The sequence below is a fragment of the Panthera onca genome, chromosome D2 (genome assembly GCF_046562875.1).
Source record: "Panthera onca isolate mPanOnc1 chromosome D2, mPanOnc1 haplotype 2, whole genome shotgun sequence".
Taxonomy (NCBI): Eukaryota; Metazoa; Chordata; class Mammalia; order Carnivora; family Felidae; genus Panthera; species Panthera onca.
The window spans coordinates 40998835-41020317 of record NC_138349.1 but is presented as its reverse complement, the minus strand read 5'-3'; the positions used below and the strand labels follow the sequence as shown (position 1 = coordinate 41020317).

Here is a 21483-nt window from a genome sequence, read left to right as displayed (position 1 = left end):
TGAACAAATTATAGCTGAGAACTTCCCTGAACTGGGGAAGGAAAAAGGCATTGAAATCCAAGAGGCACAGAGAACTCCCTTCAGACGTAACTTGAATCGATCTTCTGCACGACATATCATAGTGAAACTGGCAAAATACAAGGATAAAGAGAAAATTCTGAAAGCAGCAAGGGATAAACGTGCCCTCACATATAAAGGGAGACCTATAAGACTCGTGACTGATCTCTCCTTTGAAACTTGGCAGGCCAGAAAGGCTTGGCACGATATCTACAGTGTGCTAAACAGAAAAAATATGCAGCCGAGAATCCTTTATCCAGCAAGTCTGTCATTTAGAATAGAAGGAGAGATAAAGGTCTTCCCAAACAAACAAAAACTGAAGGAATTTGTCACCACGAAACCAGCCCTACAAGAGATCCTAAGGGGGATCCTGTGAGACAAAGTACCAGAGACATCGCTACAAGCATAAAACATACAGACATCACAATGACTCTAAACCCATATCTTTCTATAATAACACTGAATGTAAATGGATTAAATGCGCCAACTAAAAGACATAGGGTATCAGAATGGATAAAAAAACAAGACCCATCTATTTGCTGTCTACAAGAGACTCATTTTAGATCTGAGGACACCTTTAGATTGAGAGTGAGGGGATGGAGAACTATTTATCATGCTCCTGGAAGCCAAAAGAAAGCTGGAGTAGCCATACTTATATCAGACAAACTAGACTTTAAATTAAAGGCTGTAACAAGAGATGAAGAAGGGCATTATATAATAATCACAGGGTCTATCCACCAGGAAGAGCTAACTATTATAAATGTCTATGCGCCAAATACCCGAGCCCCCAGATATATAAAACAATTACTCATAAACATAAGCAACCTCATTGATAAGAATGTGGTCATTGCAGGGGACTTTAACACCCCACTTACAGAAATGGATAGATCATCTAGACACACAGTCAATAAAGAAACAAGGGCCCTGAATGATACATTGGATCAGATGGACTTGACAGATATATTTAGAACTCTGCATCCCAAAGCAACAGAATATACTTTCTTCTCGAGTGCACATGGAACATTCTCCAAGATAGATCATATACTGGGTCACAAAACAGCCCTTCATAAGTTTACAAGAATTGAAATTATACCATGCATACTTTCAGACCACAATGCTATGAAGCTTGAAATCAACCACAGGAAAAAGTCTGGAAAACCTCCAAAAGCATGGAGGTTAAAGAACACCCTACTAACGAATGAGTGGGTCAACCAGGCAATTAGAGAAGAAATTAAAACATATATGGAAACAAACGAAAATGAAAATACAACAATCCAAACGCTCTGGGATGCAGCGAAGGCAGTCCTGAGAGGAAAATACATTGCAATCCAGGCCTATCTCAAGAAACAAGAAAAATCCCAAATACAAAATCTAACAGCACACCTAAAGGAAATCGAAGCAGAACAGCAAAGGCAGCCTAAACCCAGCAGAAGAAGAGAAATAATAAAGATCAGAGCAGAAATAAACAATATAGAATCTAAAAAAACTGTAGAGCAGATCAACGAAACCAAGAGTTGGTTTTTTGAAAAAATAAACAAAATTGACAAACCTCTAGCCAGGCTTCTCAAAAAGAAAAGGGAGATGACCCAAATAGATAAAATCATGAATGAAAATGGAATGATTACAACCAATCCCTCAGAGATACAAACAATTATCAGGGAATACTATGAAAAATTATATGCCAGCAAATTGGACAACCTGGAAGAAATGGACAAATTTCTAAACACCCACACTCTTCCAAAACTCAATCAGGAGGAAATAGAAAGCTTGAACAGACCCATAACCAGCGAAGAAATTGAATCGGTTATCAAAAATCTCCCAACAAATAAGAGTCCAGGACCAGATGGCTTCCCAGGGGAGTTCTACCAGACATTTAAAGCAGAGATAATACCTATCCTTCTCAAGCTATTCCAAGAAATAGAAAGGGAAGGAAAACTTCCAGACTCATTCTATGAAGCCAGTATTACTTTGATTCCTAAACCAGACAGAGACCCAGTAAAAAAAGAGAACTACAGGCCAATATCCCTGATGAATATGGATGCAAAAATTCTTAATAAGATACTAGCAAATCGAATTCAACAGCATATAAAAAGAATTATTCACCATGATCAAGTGGGATTCATTCCTGGGATGCAGGGCTGGTTCAACATTCGCAAATCGATCAACGTGATACATCACATTAACAAAAAAAAAGAGAAGAACCATATGATCCTGTCAGTCGATGCAGAAAAGGCCTTTGACAAAATCCAGTACCCTTTCTTAATAAAAACCCTTGAGAAAGTTGGGATAGAAGGAACATACTTAAAGATCATAAAGGCCATTTATGAAAAGCCCACAGCTAACATCATCCTCAACGGGGAAAAACTGAGAGCTTTTTCCCTGAGATCAGGAACACGACAGGGATGCCCACTGTCACCGCTGCTGTTTAATATAGTGCTGGAAGTTCTAGCATCAGCAATCAGACAACAAAAGGAAATCAAAGGCATCAAAATTGGCAAAGATGAAGTCAAGCTTTCGCTTTTTGCAGATGACATGATATTATACATGGAAAATCCGATAGACTCCACCAAAAGTCTGCTAGAACTGATACATGAATTCAGCAAAGTTGCAGGATACAAAATCAATGTGCAGAAATCAGTTGCATTCTTATACACTAACAATGAAGCAACAGAAAGACAAATGAAGAAACTGATCCCATTCACAATTGCACCAAGAAGCATAAAATACCTAGGAATAAATCTAACCAAAGATGTAAAAGATCTGTATGCTGAAAACTATAGAAAGCTTATGCAGGTAATTGAAGAAGATATAAAGAAATGGAAAGACATTCCCTGCTCATGGATTGGAAGAATAAATATTGTCAAAATGTCAATACTACCCAAAGCTATCTACACATTCAATGCAATCCCAATCAAAATTGCACCAGCATTCTTCTCGAAACTAGAACAAGCAATCCTAAAATTCATATGGAACCACAAAAGGCCCCGAATAGCCAAAGTAATTTTGAAGAAGAAGACCAAAGCAGGAGGCATCACAATCCCAGACTTTAGCCTCTACTACAAAGCTGTCATCATCAAGACAGCATGGTATTGGCATAAAAACAGACACATAGACCAATGGAATAGAATAGAAACCCCAGAACTAGACCCACAAACGTATGGCCAACTCATCTTTGACAAAGCAGGAAAGAACATCCAATGGAAAAAAGACAGTCTCTTTAACAAATGGTGCTGGGAGAACTGGACAGCAACATGCAGAAGGTTGAAACTAGATCACTTTCTCACACCATTCACAAAAATAAACTCAAAATGGATAAAGGACCTGAATGTGAGACAGGAAACCATCAAAACCTTAGAGGAGAAAGCAGGAAAAGACCTCTCTGACCTCAGCCGTAGCAATCTCTTACTCGGCACATCCCCAAAGGCAAGGGAATTAAAAGCAAAAGTGAACTACTGGGACCTTATGAAGATAAAAAGCTTCTGCACAGCAAAGGAAACAACCAACAAAACTAAAAGGCAACCAACGGAATGGGAAAAGATATTTGCAAATGACACATCGAACAAAGGGCTAGTATCCAAAATCTATAAAGAGCTCATCAAACTCCACACCCGAAAAACAAATAACCCAGTGAAGAAATGGGCAGAAAACATGAATAGACACTTCTCTAAAGAAGACATCCGGATGGCCAACAGGCACATGAAAAGATGTTCAACGTCGCTCCTTATCAGGGAAATACAAATCAAAACCACACTCAGATACCACCTCACGCCAGTCAGAGTGGCCAAAATGAAGAAATCAGGAGACTATAGATGCTGGAGAGGATGTGGAGAAACAGGAACCCTCTTGCACTGTTGGTGGGAATGCAAATTGGTGCAGCCGCTCTGGAAAGCAGTGTGGAGGTTCCTCAGAAAATTAAAAATAGACCTACCCTATGACCCAGCAATAGCACTGCTAGGAATTTATCCAAGGGATACAGGAGTACTGATGCATAGGGGCTCCTGTACCCCAATGTTTATAGCGGCACTCTCAACAATAGCCAAATTATGGAAAGAGCCTAAATGTCCATCAACTGATGAATGGATAAAGAAATTGTGGTTTATATACACAATGGAATACTACGTGGCAATGAGAAAAAATAAAATATGGCCTTTTGTAGCAACATGGATGGAACTGGAGAGTGTGATGCTAAGTGAAATAAGCCATACAGAGAAAGACAGATACCATATGGTTTCACTCTTATGTGGATCCTGAGAAACATAACAGAAACCCATGGGGGAGGGGAAGGAAAAAAAAAAAAAAAAAAGAGGTTAGAGTGGGAGAGAGCCAAAGCATTAGAGACTGTTAAAAACTGAGAACAAACTGAGGGTTGATGGGGGGTGGGAGGGAGGGCAGGGTGGGAGGGAGGGCAGGGTGGGTGATGGGTATTGAGGAGGGCACTTTTTGGGATGAGCACTGGGTGTTGTATGGAAACCAATTTGACAGTAAATTTCATATATTAAAAAATTAAAAAAAAAAAAAAAAAAAAAAAGAATTAACACCCAGTAAATAGGCATAGGCCTGGAAATAAAAGAGGTTAATAAAAAAAAAAAAAAAATCCATGAAACTTTTAAAAGAAAACATATAAGAAAATCTTCATAAGCTTGAGTTAGGCAAAAGTGCAATCCATTAAAAAAAATAAAATACTGACAAATTGGACTTCCACAAAAAATTATTGCTCTCTTAAAAAATTTGAGAATAAAAAGACAAGCTACAGAATGGAAGAAAACATTCGCAAAATACATGTCCAACAAAAGGACTATCATCTAGAATCTATAAAGAACCCAAGGTCAACAGTAAGAAGACAAACAATACAATAAAAATAAAATGCCCAAGAGATTTAACAGGACTTTTCACCATAGAAGTTATGTAGTTGGTAAATAAACCCACAAAAGGTTGCTCAACATCATTAGTAACTAGGAAAATGCCAATTATAATCACAAACAGATACCACTGCACAGTTATTAGAATTTCTAAAATAAAAAACAAAATGAAACATAAAAAGCTATATAGTACAAAGATTTGGTGAGGATATAGGACAACCAGAGCACTCCTGCATTGCTAATGGGAATTCAAAATGTTACTCTGAGAAACAGTTTGGCAATTTCTTATAAAATTAATTGTGTACTTATCCTATGACCCAGCATTTCCCTGACCAGATAATTACCCTAGAAAAACAAAAATTCAGGTTCACACAAAAAACTTTTCCATGTGTGTTTAAGGCTACTCTATTCATAATTGCCAAAACAGGAAGAAAACAGCACAAAGGCTTTTCAGTGAGCGGATAAAGAAATTGTGGCAATATCCTTATTATGGAACACTGTTAAACATAAAGAAGACAAATCTATTGATGCATGGGACAACTTGGATGAATCTCAAAAGCATGTTGCTGAATAAAAGAAGCCAATCTTAAATGCTTATATAATGAATGATTCCATTTATACGGCATTCTGGAAAAGCCACAATGATAGTACAGAAAACAGATGAGTGGTTGCCAGGGATCAGGGGCGGGCAAGGTTTGACTATAAGGGAGCAGCAGGAAGGAGTCTTCCAGGGTGCTGGAACTGCCTGTATCCTGACTGGTGCTTATGGGAATGAAGCTGTACATATGTCAGAACCCAGAGAACTGTGCGCTAAAAAAAAGAAATTTTACATTTGTTTTTTTTTTTTTTTTTAACTTAAAAAGATTTAGGACTCCATATTCTCTTTCTGTCCTTTTCACTGTGGCTGCTTGCTTAGCCGGGTTTTGGAGTAAAAGTCTGTGACTTTTTATGCCCCCACTTAGTCCTGTCCTGCCCAGTACAAGGCATCCAAACGTGTACCATGTGGCATTGCTACGGTACATGTGCATATCCCCACAGGGAACAGCAATGCATGAGGCACATGTCAGAAAAACTGCCCTACTGTACTTGAGTTGAAATCCCAATTTAAAAAAAGATGGGCCGGGGTGCCTGAGTGGCTCAGTCAGTTAAGTGTCTGGCTTAGGTCGCATCAGGCTCTGTGCTGACAGTTGGGAGCCTGGAGCCTACTTTGGATTCTCTCTCTCTCTCTCTCTCTCTCTCTCTCTCTCAAAAATGAATAAACAGTTAAAAAATGTAAAAAAAGATTGACGAAGAGCAAGGGATCCTGTGTTCTCATCGTAATGCTTATTAATTGCTTTCCACATTATAATGTTGCTAGATTTAGCAAATAAAATTACAAATTCCCAGTTAAATTTGAGCTTCAGATAAACAACAGAACATTTTTAGTATACATGTGCCCCACACATTGCATAGTTCTGTATTTTATTGGGCAATTCTGTCACATGGTTCTGAACAAATAGTAAAGTTTCCTTTGTTCATGATCCTTGTATTAGTTCTTTGGGACCAATTTAAGCTAAATCCATGTGCTTATTCCTGCATTCGTTCATCCATCCATTCATTCATCCACTCATTGAGTAAGTATATTGAGAGCCTGTTATGTGACAAAGCTCTGTGTTACACAAGTGAGCAAAAAACAGGGCCAGTCTCCGAGCTCAAAGAGCTAAAATCTAGATTGCTACTGATTCTGACCACCTGATTCTCCTGAGCTCTCCAAAGTCTGGGTTGTCTTTTGTATTTCTTATATTCAAGATAAAGTTCAGCTCAGAAAGGCCAAACACAATAAGCATGTGCTAGAGGGGCCCTGGATGAGAAGGATGCTTCCAGTAGACTGAAGATCCACCCAGGTGAGCCCCGTTAAGCCTGCTCCCCAGAGCCCATCCACACCCTGGTAAGAAGCCCTCCACCTCTGATGAGTGATGGGAAGGAAACAGCACGGAGCTGCCCACAGAGCACTTCTCCATTAAGGACTACTCAACAGGCTCTTTGGCTCTGAGCCTGCCCATTAATTACCCGCAAAGCAAAGCAGGGGCTAGATAATGCACTGTACCTCCTCCCTGGTACATCTGGGTCCCCAGATGGCCCCAGGCCAGGTGAAACGTGATCAGCCCCCACCACCTTCACACTTTTCCTCAGGGCCACCCTACCTGGCTGGGTCCCTTGCTCTTGGTTATGAAGAGCAGGTGTATTATATTGCTCAAGGCCCATCCTGACCCCCTATGCTGCTGAGTGCCCCTAGAAGCAGACCAGTGCAGGAAGACCTGCAAAGACCCCAAAGACCAGGACTGTATGCCTTCTCTCATTCAACTTGGAAAGGTCAGCATCCTGCCCAGTTCTTCCCATTGAGCAGGAGAGTAAGTATTGGCAAAAGAAGTGTAAAACTCATGATCTTTTGATTCAACTAAAACTGGTTAGATGGTCTGATGTTACCAATTCACAGAATCCTCTAATGTCAGAGTGAGACCAACAACCCACACAAGGGAAGCTGGAAATCAGAAAAAGAGATAGAAGTTGATAGATAGATGGAGAGATAGATGGATGGATGGGCAGACAGACAGATGAATGGATGGATAGATGAGTAATATATTTCATATCATACGAATAGCTGAGAAGCCTAATACAAAACATTTTTCAAGGTACTGAGTCTTTTTATCTTGAACAATTGGTTTTTGTACTTTGGAAAAACTGGACCAGTTGGTTGACTCTAATTTTTAATTAATTTTTCTATCTAGTCATTGTGAATCAAACAGCATGGTGGGACACCCCATGGATATCTAAATTAAAAATGTAATGGCAACCTATATTTTAATACCATCAAAATACTTGCAGGCATTTTTCAGTTGTAAGGTTGTTATCATCACTATGATAATAGAATTTATCTTGTGCTTCGCACTCATGTGTCTTTATATTTGTAATTAAGACTGATTTTGTATACATTTGATATCTTTAACATCTTGCTAATGTGATCTCACAATAATTATTTCACTCTTTTGACTAATGCACTGAGATACAGGAAAGACGCACTGTAGAACTGAAACCCCCAAACCCTGCCATTTCATAGCCAGTATTGGAACTAACTTCACAGCAAGTTTCATACTGTATGGGTGAGAAATTTCTTGCTTGTGGGCCATCTCTTAAGGGGAAGTGGTGTGAACCTCCTTCAATAAAATCACTCATGCCAAAGGCATTGCATTTATTTTCTCTCCTGAGTCTCAGAAGACCCATTCACTAGGCACGCAAGAGGCCAGCCTCACTTCTGCCGTGACTTTCCACGTATCTCCAAATCATTCCCTGTCGCCTCCACCCCTTCCTAAAATGTGTTGTACCTTCTCGTAAGCAGCCATGTGGCAGACGAAGATGTGGGTGGTCACTGTGGGGGCGTCTGTGGAGTGCATCTGTCTGGAACTTCTATCCAGGTCTCTAAAATAGGCACTAATGTTTGACTCAGGTGTAATTTTCACTGGGGGAAAAGAATTGCCATTTTGTCTAATGCCCATTCTGGGCCAGGATCTGTGTGCTCCCTCTACCCATTTTACAGAGTTAGCTGGTTTGCAAAGCATAGGCTTACTGGGGGTGTCTAAACATGAAGTGCTTTTATTTTTCCCATTACTGCCCCCAGCTGTGTTATGCTGTGCCCTCTTTCCTCTGGGCAGAAGGACAGATTGTCAGGAAGGGGATAGGGGACAGACTGGAGGCAGAAAAGATTTCTGTGGAGCTCACAGTGTCGGCTCCACCAGGCACTTGGCAGAGTTGATGGGGAGAGGTGGACAGCAGGAGTGGAGTCTTACAGGGTCCCCATGATCCTGGGGGTTTTCTGACATCAATTTCAGAAGATCCACTCAACCTCATTCACTCAGGTGAAATGTTCCAAAGTAACTACTGGGGACACGCTGCTGGGCCCTTCCTATATCTACACAGCAACTATGCCAAGTATCATTCTGAGTTTGAAAATAAGAGAACCGAGGCTCAGAGAAGTCAGGTGTCTTCCCCAAGGTAACACAGACAACACAGCACAACCAAAGCAAACCTAGATTTGTCTGATACCAAAGCTTACGATCTTTGTGCTACGCTATCCTGCCTTTCTTCTCTCTCTTCTGCTGCCTTTGCTCTAGCAGTAAGAATTGCTTATCCTTGGTGGCAGGCGGGGGGCGGGGGGTGGGGACACATTGCCAGCCCTCTGACTCCAAGGAGAAGAAGACATTTTGGAATCCTAGCACTCCCAGGGCAAAAGACACCTGTACCAGAAATTAAAGCTGCTTGCCCCTCACGTCCCCCAAAAGGTGTGCTGCCGGTTTTGGTCACCTATGGGGTCTCTGATGTAGGAACAAAGATACATCACAGAGTCGCAGACTCTGGGTGGCCAGACATTCACTTAGGCCCATTCTGACTTGGCATGGGTTAGCCAGGGAAGTGCAATGCAGCAGGATTAACCTGCAAGCAGCTTAAGGGGAACGGAGTGGACTCCCCAGCTGAAGTAGCTGACCAAACTTTGGCCAAAGTCCCTGCCAGGCCAATAACGCAGATGTCCCACTGACCTTTTGGAGGCCCCACATGCAAATTGGGGTCCCCGAAGAAACCATTTCAGGCCGTTGCCTGCTCACTGTATTGGCCAGGGGCTAATGTGCAGGCTGTTCGTTCTCCTAGATACATATATGGATGTGTATCTCTGAATAAGATGAATTTTAAAGGTATTGTAATAGCATTAGTGGAGTCATTTAACTGTTAAGAGCTTGGAGATTGACGATGAGAGAGAGAGAGAGAGAGAGAGTTTAAAGGGTACACACATGCCACCACAGTTTACCTAATAGGCATGTGCCCCCAAGCAGGTGGTGATGGAGATGGGAATCTGTTGTCCCTCAGCTGTGCTAGTCCCCCAGCACCCCCACAGTGTGAGCTTCTTGCCACCCTGAATTTGTCAAGAACGTAAAGATAAAGGTCTTCATCCAGCATGGTCTGGAAACAACCCACCACATTCCTGGGTGCTCACCACAATTTGGGGCCCTCTTCTGCCCTGGGGGGTGGGCTGCTGGCTGTGTAGGGGCCCCGAGAGACTGTATGCAGACCAGCAGAAGTTTGATTTTCACCATGTGGGCTCACTAAAATCTAACCCCTGTAACATGCACGCCTGACATTCCCAGACAGGAGGCCATCTCCATGTGTCGATTGCATGATGCTGTCCACCCCTCCATCCCTCCCCACACGCGTGCTGAGCCCTTAGAGGCACATCATGCCTTCTCCTCCACAAAGCGACCTCCCATTTGCCATTCCATTCAGTCCTCACTACTCTCCTTTGAGGTGGGACTATTCCTCCTACCCTGAGATAAGGACGCTATGGGGCAGAGTGGGGCATGAAGTATTTTATCCGAGCTCAAACGGCTCCCCTTTCCCCAAGGCTTCTGGGTGGAGTGTTCTTTCCATGACACTCTGCAGCAAACAGAGTGTCTGTGTGGAAGTTATCAAGTTCACCTCATGTGGCAGTTATCTGGTTAATCTGATCAACGCAGCTCTAAGTATCTTACTGGGATATTATACACGTATAGCTTTGTCTACCCTTAATATTATTTACTTCTTTGTCCTTAGCAACAGCGAGGCTCTGTACATGTGCTGCCTGGGAAGTCGTTATCTGTCAAACTGCCCCGTTCCCCTGGCGGATAATAAGAATTCAACTTTTATTTGGAGCAAAAGTTCCCAGGGGGTCACATGGCCCAATAACAAAAGATTATGATTTCTTATTGGTTTAATAGCATCTATTTTGTAATTCTGAATGTACTCTGTTTTAATTGGATTTGTTAAAGGAACAAAAGGGAATAGGTGCCTTACAATTAAAATAAAATATTAAGATTATTAGTTTAACAGACTAGAAATGCCTTGTTCATCAACTAACACATTCAAAACGCACAAACCGACCTCCCCACCCAGGAAAGCGGAGGAACCAGTGAGTCCTGGCACCTCGAAACCTCAAGAGACGAGTCTGAATTCAATTTCAGCCAATGTGGTTTAAATACTGCTTTGGCCACATAGCAGGTATTGCATTTTCTCCTCACAGCCTCAGCCTCCCTTGCAGATAAGGAAGTGGGCTCAGAAAAGCGGCCTGGAAGGATGAAAAGGACAGGGGCTTTGGACCCACATGGGTGGCCGCCCATCTCCCCATTTACCATCCAGGTGACCTCGACCAGTCTCTTGAGCCTCACTGAGCTTCAGCTCCCACTTCTGTGAATAAGATGTTAAAAATGGCTGCTTCTGAAGGTGGGGTGAGGGTGAGTGAGCCTTGGAGGCGTATATTGTGACTTCGCATGTTGGGGGAGAGGGGATTAGTGGCATGATGAGGACAGCCTCACTGATCAACAGTGGAGTCATGTTTCACAGCCCGGTGTCCTTACTGGGATCCCTGCCTACCCAGGTGCAGACTTCAGATGACTTTCTCCTGTAGCACAAGGAGACATACATAGCTCCTTGAGGCACAGGCTCCCCAGGGTCACGGAGATGGGGGGTAGTTCTCCTCAACTGCCCTGTGTGTGTGCATTTCTTCTGTACCCCATCTGGCCCCAGGGAGGACTTGCTGAGGGGTGAACAATGGCACAGACCCCGTAATCACTGGCAGGTACCCTGGTGTGGTGCCTCTGTCTGCTATAGGAAAGCCCCTAGCTCCAAGGGGGTTATAGATGCCCCCATGTGAAGCTGTGAGATTCTTCAAAGGGAAGCCCTGAAGATCGACCATAAGGGAGCAGTTGAACTTCCCATGGCCCTTTTGGATTCCTTTATTCATTAACAGTATGTACTGGACAACTGCCATGGATGAGGCGTGGTTTTATACAGCAAGCAGAGTGAAGAAAGAGATGAACAAAAGCAAAGAGGCACACAATGCCAGGTGGCCATGAGTGCTTGGAGAAGAAAGAGTCGGGACAAAAGAGGCAGAGATGTTCCTAGGGGAGACATACACTTCTGGGGACAGTAACCAGGAAGGGCCTCTTTGAGAAGAAAACATTTGGGCAGAGACTGAAGGAAGTGAGGATCCAGGGAGATGGGGAGGGTATTTTGGATAGAGAAAACATCAGATGGAAAGGCCCTGTGGCAGAGGGAAGGCAACGGATATGCAGAGGGGAGAAGGAGAGGAGAAGATGGAAGGAAGGAAGGAAATAGAGGAGGCAAGGTGGGAGGGAGGGAGAGGAGAAAGGAAGGCAGGCAGACCAGAGGCACAAAAACAAAATCAGCAAAAAAGAATGAGAGCAGATAGGATATGGCTCATTTTCCAAATTATACTCTAGCTGTTTTGAGAAAAACCCTAAGACCTGTCAAACTAAAGAAAGAAGGCCAGTGCCTACACTTCCCCCAGGGTGATCACAGACAAGCCCGTGTCCTCTCTAATTTCTACCTGATACAGAAGGAAATCCAGCCTCCCGGCTGGCATCACCCACAGTGTTATCCTGGGCTGGTACCTCGCCGTGGAGTGTGGGCCCTCGGATAGGGCCGTGGGTCCATCAGGAAGCTACCATGTGCAGGACCCCACTGAGTGGGGGCACCAGGGGACAGTGGAAATAAACCAGATGTGGCAGAGGGTTGACCAGGCTGGATTTGAACCGTGTCTGCCATGGGTTCCCTGGGGACCAGAGCCAAGTCACTTGCCTCTTCTCTGTCTACACTTGATACCTTGGTGATGTCACTGAGTCTCATTGCTTTAAATACATGACTCCCCAGTTTTTGTTTCTTACCTAGACTTCACCCTCAATCCTAGACTTACATATCCTTCTTTCTGCCTGCTTAGCATTTCTACTTGGACGGTGTAAAGACACCGAAACACACTGTGTCCAAAACCAAGCTCGCTGTCGACCCGCTGCACCCATAGTCTTCTCTGACCAGGCTGTCAGCAACAGCATCTTGTGTGTCAGGCACCAAACTGTGGCCCCATGCTCAGTACCCCTTTCCTCTTATACTCCATGTTCAGTCCATCGGGAAATCCTGTGGACTCTGTGCTCAAAGTAGATCCAGAATCCTACCATTTCTCACCACCTGCCCAAGAGCCACCCTGGGCTGAGTCCCTACCGTTTGCCACTGGCCATTTGCAGTGGCTTCCTACCTTGTTTTCCTGCACCTGTCTTTACCCTATGCAATCTCTTCTCAACACATCAGCCAGGGGACTTCTTTTACCACAGCCACCATGTTACTCCTTGGCTCACAGCCCTCTAGTGACTCCTGTTTCACCCAAGTAAGGGCTGGAGACCTTCTAGTGGCCCCATGGCCTGACCCACTGCCTCTCTGAGGGACTCGCCACCACTTGCCCCCATGCTTACTCCATATCCACCACCCAGCCCGGCCATTCCTCTAACTGCCCCACAATTCTTCTTTATAGCCTTTGTTCCAGCTGCTTCATTATTCTGGAAGGTTCTTCTCTCAGGTATTTAGTGGACTGACCTGTTGATCTTCTTCAAGGTTTTGGGTAAATTCTACCTTTTCAATTCAACCTTTCTGATCCCCCAATGAATGATGCAAACTAAGCCCCAACATGCATGGATCCTTCTTGCTCTGCAATACTTTTTTTTTGAGGTTTATTTATTTATTTTGAGAGAGTGCATGCGCAAGTGGGGGGGGGGGGAGGGGGAAGAGAGGGAATCCTAAAAAGGCTCTGAGCTGTCAGCACAGAGCCCAACATGGGGCTCAAACTCACAAATCGTGAGATCATGACCTGAGCCAAAGTCAGACACAACCGACTGAGCTACCCAGGGACACCTGCTGCACTTTCTTCCATAACACTTAACACCTAAATATATTTTATGGTAGACTTACTTATTAAGCTTATTTTTATTGTCTGTCCCTTGCTCTCCTCCCTCACTAGACTCTAAATTCCCAGTGCTTGGCAGACAGGAGGCCCTCAGTCAGTATTGGCTGAATGAATGAATTGTAGGTGCTTAACAAGGTCGTTCCAGTTCCCTTGACCTCAGAAAGGGGTCAGCTTCGTCCCAGATTCCAGAGCTTTTAACAGCTGCTATGTAATCCTCTTGACCCACTGTTTTTCCACCTACTTTGAAAGGACTTCTAGAACATGCAGACTATTTTTTAAGGGAGAAGTCTACAGGGGAAAGATGTTACTTTCACACCAAATATTTATTAGTCACCAAGTGTGTACCCAGCCCTGGGCGGGGCACACTTGAAGATAGGAAGGCTTTCCAAATAGCTGCATACAATGGCGTGATCAACTTTTTGGCTGTGAGATTAAGTGTGCAGGGAGACTGGAAAGCGGGTTAGTAGTACAGCAAATGAAATTTTAATTGGGTTAGGTCAAAGAGAAAGAAAAGCTTCTAAAAGTAGGAATGAACAAGTGGAAAGGTAGAGCAATGGAATCCAGCAGGAGGTCTGAGGAGATGGGGCTGACCATCCCGGAAGGGATGGGCCCCCCGGCTAGCCAGGAAGCACAGATGCCACTTCTAAGCATTTCCCTTCAAGAACTAAGAACAAAACGTTCTGTATAAATATGTTTATGGCAGTGCCACCTAAAATAATAAAAACAAGTGGACACGATCCACATATCTAACAATGGACAACTGATTAAATAATTACTACGCAGTCATAGAATGAAATGGATACTCAACAGTAACTAAAACAAAACAAAAACATCATTTTTCAGAAACGCTGAAAGGAAATCTTTTGAGATATAATGTTATGAAGAACACGTTACATGCACATATTACATCAGCGCTCTCAGGAGCATGCATGCAAGCCCACAGAGAAAAAGTTGGAAGAACATCCAAATATTAGCAAGAATGCCCTCTGGGTATTATGGTATCGGGTTATTTTTACTTCCTTAAATGCCTGGGTAGTTTCCAAATTATCTGCAAGATTCTGTATCTACAGAATCTATTTCTAATTAAGAAAGTTACAAACACATTCACCCACACTCATACACACACACACACACACACATACACACACACACACTTCCTTTTCAATCTCATGAGTTCTGTAAAACCACTCATATCACCCTGTTTAAAATAGACGTGGTGTGTGTGTGTGTGTGTGTGTGTGTGTGCAAGAAAGATTTTAAAATATTGAGCATATTTGAATCAAAGAGGAAAATCTGAGAAAATATTCCCCAGACAAAGACAAGGAGGGACCACATATACAGAGAGCCACGGTTTTGGGGGTGGACCAGCCTGGCTCACATCCTGAATTCTTACTTCCTCCTAATGTGTAAGAGAAGCCATAGTCCTTCTCTGAGCCTCGGTCTCCTCAGGTAGAGTGGGGCAATGTGAAGATTGCGTAGGAGGAAAAGGCCGGGGTGTGACAGGTGCCTAGTGAATGGGAGCCTTGGTGATGGATGGTGATGGTGTCGCTTGTGAGTTGAGAGCCCCGATTTGCCTGGTGGCAGTTGCAGATGGAGGTGGGGGAGCACCGAAAAGCGCCCCACCACCTGCAGGCATACGACTTAAGCGGGAGGCGGAGAGCCCAGTTTCCAGGCAGCCCCATGCTTGGCCATGCTGACAGTGGTGGTGGAGGAGGGGCAGGGGGAGGGAGCCATTCTTGTTCCCTCCAGAGATGTTCCCTCAGAGCCAGCCAGCCCTCCACTGCACTGAAAACCCTGATCAAGCACAGATGAGCATGATATAAAAACCACATGGCCTTTTATGTGTTGGTGGCCCAAACTATGATACGATGTAGGGGAGGATATTTATTTAAAAAGTGGCTAACTTTTCTCCATCCAGAGGGGGAGGCCACTGGAAAGATCAGGGTCTAATTTTTAAAGGGATGCTGAGGTTACAGGGTGCAAAAGGGTGGTTTGGGGCTCATGGCTTGTATGTTAGGCACCTGTCTTTCAAAAATGCTGTGGCTTCTAATCTTTTTTTCTATAGACATATTTCCTGAATTCAGATTTCCCACTCCTCCTTGAGTCTTTATTGGGCTTGCTTGAAATCATTGCTGAACTATTCCGCACTGTCACCCCTTTTCTGACTTTAGGCAGATAGATATAAGTTGCTGGAAATGGTAGGAAGAATGGCCATACTGACAGCCAGCAGCACTTGGTTTAGGGTGGGGCAGCTCTTTGGCATTTTCCAGATAGGGATGGTGCCCAGGTGGGAGGCATTTTGTCTGTTCCCTTCCTGTCGTGTATAAAAGTACTTAATAGAAGGCAGGCACTAATAGAAGCAGGGACCACAGAGGCTTTGAGGCCATTAGAACTGGGCTCCACCCCATCTTTACCGCCAGCCTGGTTTTAATCATGAGCTCAGTTTACTGGTCAGCGAAACGGGTCAGAAAATTGTAGGTTGTTTTGAAAAGTAAAGGTGGGGATGAGTATACATTGAGTGGCCAGTGTGGAGCAAATGCTAAGTGCCTTTATGATGGTAAATACTGTTAGATCTACCAAACAGCACCGTAGTGATTGCTTCTCTCCACTGAGTAGCCCTAGGACACTCCCACTAGTCATCAATACCAGGTGTAAGACTTGCGGAATGATCTTTGCAGATTCCCAAGGACAAAAGCCTTTGCAACCTTTTAAACACAAATGATTAATGATAATACTAATAATAAACGAAAAAACATAGCAACAATTAGAAGATACAATTATACCTTTGTCCACTTTTAACCTCTAGAGCCTGCTACAGCCCAAGCTACTCACTTGCCCATTCATTCATTCATTCATTCATTCAACACTTGTATTTGAGTCATTCTATAGGTCAAGGTCAGGTCGGAAGATACACAGTGAACAAGGCAGACATTGCTGTGTTTCTCATGAAACGACGATTTTCGGAGAAAGCAAGTCAATCAATAATAACAAAACAAAACCAAAAAGACTCGAGCTCAGTTCAGTTGGTGTAGATATTCTGCAAAAAATCAAACCTGGTAGATGTCAAAGGGAATGCCAAGGTCGGGAAGAGAATATTAGGGAAGAGGTGGCCAAATTTAGACCGAGAAGGTCTCGGGGAAGTCATCTCAGGTGACATTTGAGGTGACACTCGATGAGGTCACATGGGAGGATTTGGAGAAGAGCACCGCAAAAAAGGTGCACTAGGTGCAAAGTCCTATGGGGGGAGGGCGGGGTGGGGGGGTGCTTGTGGTGTTTAAGAGAAAGGAGAAGCCAAGGGGGCTGGAGTACGGACAGAAAGAAGGTGCAAGATAACGACAGAGACCTGGCCAGGGGCTGCAGGGCTGCATGAGGTGGAGCATGTTGAAGTTTAGAGGCGTCACCCTGGCTGCTGGGAAGTCTGCAGAGGTAGGGAGGGAAGAGTAGACAAAGACAGCCACTTGCAGGCAGGAGAAGAAGGTGCTGTGCACCAAGGGGGTGGGCAGGAGGAGGACGGTGCATATTCGCCATATGTGGTGGGAGCAGAACCAATGGAAGGGTCTTCTGGGTCGCCTACGTGGGTCAAAGAGAAAAGGCAAGAGCAGGCTGGCATTTTGTATACATGTTTCTATACGTGTTGAGTGCTTATTTTATGTCCAAGGGCATCACATGTATTGTCTCATTTAATCCACCCATCCCACTTTACCGAGAAAGCACCTCGTGAGCCTCCAGAGCATGTCCCCTGTCACAGTCACATGCTGGTCAAGCAGAGCCAGTATCTGCTCAGTTTTCTTGTCTGAGGGCCGAACTGCCATTTGGCTTTTCCCTGGAAGTTTGATTTGACAATATCCTGTGATAAATTTGGCCCTCTGGGCCGACAAGAAAGCTGCTGACTCATCGTATTTTCCAGACACTAGCCTAAACTGAGCTGGAATCTGAGGGGACTTTCACTGCATTGAGGTTAAGCCCCATCCTTAAGACTCACTCCTCACAGCAAAGAAAGCCTGTGCGTGTTACCAGACCCAGCTCTGGGGCCGAGATGAGATCTATGATGTAGACTGGCAGGAAATTGGAGGTTGGCAACGAACCGAATTGGCCGTGGACGGAAAGCTGGCGATGGATGATGTGGCAGGGGAACCCGCCATGCCTGTTTGGAGGGGGGCATGTTTCAGTGCACACCTTGTGTTCTAGGGACACCAGGGACCAGGAAACATCACCTAGTTTGGCTTTCCCATCGCCCAGATGATGGGTGGATAGAGAAAGCACGCCCACCTCTTGTCAGCAACAGTAGGAGAACCTAGGATCCCCAAGAGGAAATTGAAGCCACCAAGCACTAGGCCCTAAAAATTGGTCTCTAGACAACCGTGGGGGTTCAGGTGCTCTGCAGAGTGGGCAGTGGCTGTCTCAGTACCTCCCTTCTCCTCTGCAGGCTGAGGCTCAAGCCCAGAAAACATATGAGTCACCCTGGCTTGGAGACCAGTCGCAGCTCTGTCTCTCCCTAGATATGTGACTTTGTACACATTTCCTAACCTTTCTGACTCCCCGTTTTATCCCAAGGAGTCAGCATTCAGTACTTGGTTCACATAACATCACATACGGTTCATAAATGTATTGAGAGCCTACTATGTGCCAGACCCTTTGCAAAGCAATGACACTGCATAGTTTTTAACACATTTGAAGTTTCTGCTTTCAGACTGTGTGTATGGATTATATTGACCACCTACTACGGGCCAGACATTTTACAGATATCCTAAGGAATTCTTAACAGCCACCTGATGTACTGATCTTCATCTCCATGGGACATACGTGGGACTAAGGCTCAGAGAGGCCAAGTAGCCTGTCCAAAGTCACCAACCTTTTCCCATTTACGACATAAGGAATGTGTTCTAGTGTGTTCCTTGAAGAGTCTCTCCTTGAAAGGCCCAGCCCCACCTAGGACTTTACTTGTTAATGGATCCCAGTGTTCAGGATAACTTGTGGCAAGGGTTTGCCTCCAGACTTTTCAAAAGATGGATTGTGCTCCCAAAGCTACCACAGTCAGCAGTAATCAGGCTCCAGCCTCATGAGTGAAGAGAACCCCCACCGCAGTTTCTTTGAGGGGTCAGTCACCGGTTGGGTTCAGCAGCAGTTCAAACACTAGTCTCCCCTGCTTGCAGGAGCAGCAAATTTTACCTTCTCATTTCAGACTCAGACTTTGGCAAGAGACCTGACCATGACTCCAAAGGCCCAGACTCACACACCGACCTAACCAAGCTGAGCCATGGCCCCAGGCACCAAAGAAAGCCCTGCTGGGTCCCCAGCTGGGTCCCCTACTAGCTGCCCTTCCTGCCTGGGGCTCAGGGCCAGCTTCCTCCTCTCCTAAATAATGAATTAGCTCGCGTCTGGGGTTTGTAAATAAAGCATACCTACCGGGAGAACCGGCCATTTCCAAAGTTGCTTACTCAAAGGAGGAAAGCAAAAAGCAGAGTTTGAAGCCATGGGTTGTTGGGCAAAGTTCAAGTAAATCGATAAATGCAGGGCCATCACCAGAGAAAAACTTACCCTGTTCATGCCAGTTCCTCCTCCTCAACTGTGAAACTTTGTCACCAGGCAACAGGAGACCCGGGACCTGGAGTTAATTAGCATAATCTTGAGGCCAGCCTGCAAAGTGGGAACACAATAGCTGAAACCAGACACCCCAAACTTCCAGGCCAGCTAGCTGTCCCAGAGGGACCCTGGCCTGGGCTCCCCTGGCTTTCTGCCTGGGGCTTTCCTCCTGGCCTCCCCCAGCAGCGCATGGGCCTTGGGGCACTTAGTTACCAGGCAGAGCAGGCTGTCCATGGCCACCCCCGGGAAGTGGCTGTCCCTGCTAACAGAGAACAAAAGCCATGTTTGCCTCTTTTAAGGGACAAATAATAATCTTACTTTTATATAAAGCATTGAGTGAGTCCCATGAAATATCATTTGATTTCCTTGTTGTTTGTCCAAATAGCTTTTCCAGCTCTTTGATTTGTGAGAGAGCGATCTTTTCCCTGTTTACTTGAATTTAATTAGTTCTTGTAGTTTTCTTTTTGTGCCCTTTTTACACTATTAAGTTACAACGACCATGCTCGGAAAAACCATACAATCCTATAGTCACTTTTTCCTCTATTAATATTACATCAAAGGCTGATGTGTAATTTCTAAAGTCTACCTTTCGACTGAATGTGGAAATACTGAACCTAGTGGACTTTGCTTTTCCTCTTGTTTCCGGCTTGGCACTATTGTGAATCAGGTTGCAATGAATGTATTTGTACATTTATAATCTTTTTGTTTGTTTTTTCTTTAAATTACATTCCCAGAAATTGAGAAAATTGGCAACAAGTTTAAATAGTTTAAAAACTATTATGCAAATAATAACATTGTAGAAAAATTTGAAAATGCATACATAGAAATAAAGAAATAAACATCCTCTAAATTGTGCTACCCAAAAAAAGTTAAGAAATAAAGAAAATAATTAACAAATAAAAAATTGAAATGCAAAACTAATCCAACCACTATGCATTTTGAAAAGTACAAAAAAGCAAAATCAAACAGTTTAAAATAAAAATACAGTTAACCACAAAAACTTTAAATAGATGGATACCACCACTGTTTTGTTTACTGAAAAACCAAAAGAAAAAAGATCATTTACTTTCGACAATAAATGGGTTTAAAATAATTATCAAATGCAGATAAGTAGAAAATTAAAAATTACCTGAAGTTCTGCTACTCAGTCTATTTCCAGTTAGACTATTCGTAAAAGGACCTCATTTAAATTAGAAAATAAATAATATGAAAATCATAAAACACAGATAAGCAAAAACAAAATCAATATTTCTTTTAAATTTTTAACATTTATTCATTTTCGAGAGACAGAAGGAGACCGAGCATGAGTGGGGGACGGGCAGAGAGAAAGGGAGACCGAATCCAAAGCAGGCTCCAGGCTCTGAGCTGTCAGCACAGAGCCCGATGCGGGGCTGGAACCCATGCTCCGCGAGATCATGACCTGAGCTGAGGCCGGACACTTAACCGAATGAGCTACCCGGGCGCCCCAAAATCAATATTTTAAGGAAGAAAATACAGAAGGAGATAAATACATTTTAAAATGCAGATTTGTAAAACCTTATGAAAGTAAAGCCGCTCAATTTCAGCATCTCGAGGTAACTTCTGTTGGATATGCTTCCACTTTTAATACACGAACAGCTTCACGTTTATGCCATGGGTATGCAGTAATAACTTGGCTACCTTGCTAATGCTTACATTTTTAACTTCAAATTACACAAATTACTGGTTTTTCAGGTAAATGCCTTCTAAGTCAGCCAGAACTAAGGCTTTTGTTGTTACTCGTTTTTGGTTACTTTTGTTTTCTTTTCCCCTTCAGAGGAAAGAGCTTGTCTTCCGAGCCAGGGCCCTGGGTCAAGGTCTGATCCCGGCAATGTGTCGGGTATTCACGGGACCTGCTCCGTGCCCGCTTGGGGTGCCTCCAGCAAGCTGTCACGAACTCCCCCTAGTCTGCAGGCTACCCCCTCGCTGCACACGTCCATTCTTCATCTGTAAATGGAAGTAATGGCTACTACATGGGGTCTTTGTGGAAATTAGACAACGGGTAAAACGTCTTTGCAATCTGTAATGCGTTTGACAGTTATTGGTATTTTTAGGTCTGTGGGTGAAGAGGGTGGGAGATACAGGCTTCCACTTATGGAAAGAATAAGTCACGAGAATAAAAGGCACAATGTAGGGAACCCAGTCAATGGCATT

At 43.9% G+C, this 21483-nt stretch overlaps 2 protein-coding genes across 7 annotated transcripts in view; one reads left to right on the top strand and one right to left on the bottom strand.

Moving 5' to 3' along the window:
- WDFY4 (WDFY family member 4) overlaps nt 1–21483 on the top strand; it is a 302324-nt gene that overhangs the window by 234943 nt on the left and 45898 nt on the right. The gene's annotated exons all lie outside the window — the stretch shown is intronic.
- The window catches only part of LRRC18 (leucine rich repeat containing 18), a 32638-nt gene that overhangs the window by 10658 nt on the left and 497 nt on the right, over nt 1–21483 (bottom strand). The window contains exon 2 of the mRNA XM_060642204.3: nt 19267–19365. The gene's annotated coding sequence lies outside the window, so the exon portion shown is untranslated. The remainder of the gene's footprint in view (nt 1–19266; nt 19366–21483) is intronic.